Below are 2,428 nucleotides of genomic sequence, written 5' to 3'. Positions count from 1 at the left end.
TGCACCCATAGAATTTACATTACAATACTATACAAGTGAGCCCAAATATCCAATTGCCGTTTGGATATAAAATCATTTATATGGCTTGTCGACGATACATGCGGAAGCAATCAGGACTTTACTTTCTTAACTGCACCTAAATACTTCTGCCTGGAAAATGCTACATCAGAGAAACTAACCGATAAAGGACACCTTCTCGACTCTTCGATGTGTCCATGTAAAAGACCAAGGCAATTTTCTTTAAGCTACTACATTCCACCTACTTATGTCTTTACGCAGTGCGACTGGAAGAAACCTGGTCCTTGATATGTGGAAAGTGTTATAAGAAGTATGTTGAGTTAATTTTAAGAAGTTTTGACCTAACGTAGCCATTTTCTGAAAAACCTATTGAAGAGCCTATCTAATATGTAGTATGTATTGTGAGATGCCACACATACATAACTCACACCAGTTTAGCGGATGAAATCTAAATTGAAATGAAAAAAGAAAATGTTATTTGTAGCCAAAGGAAATAACGCAGAAAAAGTCGCCAAAATCAAATCCAAGTCCGCTTAAACGCTATGCTTCAAGCTGCTGTCGATCTGGGCGTTAGTGAAATTGCAAAATCGATGTCTTTGCTGGTCGCCACAAATGCATAGGCGGGGTGTGTGATATTTAGAGCAGATAAATGTGAAAAAATATGGACATATGGAGAACGGAACAAATGACAATGAAAACGTAGGTACAAACTTAGGACGGATTTGTCGAGCGTAAAGGAGACACAATCAAATCCACAGCACTTAAAGTATTTGTCAACGATAGCTTTTGGAAACGCAGCGCGGCTGATGTGTAGTCGGTCAACTAGCTGAACATTGCATACTGACCAATCCAGCTACTAAGAGCGTGAGACGATTGACATGTTCGCTGTGCGCTTTTTTGCTTACCTCTTTGCCTTTTTTTTGTGTATTTGGCCCGCATTTTGCAGATTTACAGCCATCAGTCAGTCTCAGCAGCAAACGCTGTGTTTATTCGATATGTTCGTTGGTTTTTGAATTTTTGCATTTTTTCTTGTTACTCTGCTCGCATTGATTTGCCGCATTCGATATCTAGTCGTATGTGTCCTGCTGACGTTTGATACGGCTGTATATATACCTACGTTAGCAGGGTTGTATGCGTTGCATGGCGTGGCTTTGTTAGTCGGTGTTGTCTCAAGCGCGTGGCTTAGTTTGCCCTTTTATCTGCTGCTTTTTTAGTGTTTTTGGTTTTGTATTTCATTCGACAATCTGCAGTTCACTGCGTTGTGAATGGGCTGTATGCAGTTGGTCTTATGCAATTGCAAGACAACAATGCCGGTTTAGGGGACTAAGCAAGCTTTACAGTGACATGTGAGGGAGGTAGCCGCAGCTGTCTTACTGAAAATGCTGAAACATCAAGGAATTGAAATTTAAGTCATACAAATCTGTAAAGGATAGTCAGATCTGTGGTTTTTGTTTGTCACTCAGTAAAGTGTTTTTGTTGGTTCTATTGAACTCTGAAAGATGAGTTTCCAATGAACAATTTTGGACGAAATCCAAACTAAAGAAAAAAGTTCTTGAAACGCTTTAATGATATTCCATCTATGTCACTTAACGATTGCCACGCCAAACACGTACTGTGGGTTGGTGGAAATTTACCCAGTTGCACACAATCTAGCCAAATATGTTCGAATGTGCTCGCGACGACAATAGTCTGAAGTCCTTTCTGGTTATGAAACTTACCGCGCCTTGAACGCCACCTGAGGGAAGATATTGATCCGCCCTCATTGATTTGCCCTGCGCGTCTAGATCAAGTATGACGTCATCAGTGGCGCCGGGCATGTCGTTCAGCACTGCATGGTAGTATGAATGCTCGAGGGGTACTTCAGCTCTCAGGGCATCGACGATCTTGCTGGTCGTATCATAGGCCATTAATACTTCAACGACCACTGCCACCTTCTCCCCGCTCCCAGAGTTGATTATGCCATCCGCCTGCTCGAATGACACAAAATATTACGAAGCGCCGGTGTCGATGATGGCCTCCACTGGTTCTCCACCAAGCTCGAATGGAGCCAGAGCCGGCCTTAAGGTATTGGCCCAATGCACGCTTGCTTTGCTTGCTTGGCTTTGAGAACTGTCAAACAATTTTTAAAATCTACTAAAATGTATGAAAGTTGGCCTAGTGGCAGCTTTACTTCACTTGCTTGAAGCGCTTTAAAGTATCGATTAGCCGAAATCTCTATTTGACAGCGCGCTGTAGGCTTTTGACAACTCTTGACATTTCAATTTTTCGCGTCGATTTTGCTTGTGTGCAGTTTTTATCGCGTTCTTCATCAATTTTAGGTAAAATAATTTATATTAAACAATTATTTGTTGCTAACAACATTATTTTTTCAGATACCTTGCTTTTTATCGTTCCGGCCACCAGATTCGTT

This window comes from Rhagoletis pomonella, unplaced genomic scaffold (genome assembly GCF_013731165.1).
Source record: "Rhagoletis pomonella isolate Grant_MI unplaced genomic scaffold, Rhpom_1.0 Rhpom_scaffold_00008, whole genome shotgun sequence".
NCBI classification, from domain to species: domain Eukaryota; kingdom Metazoa; phylum Arthropoda; class Insecta; order Diptera; family Tephritidae; genus Rhagoletis; species Rhagoletis pomonella.
The sequence above is the reverse complement of the archived record's forward strand: the minus strand, read 5'-3'. Positions refer to the sequence as shown.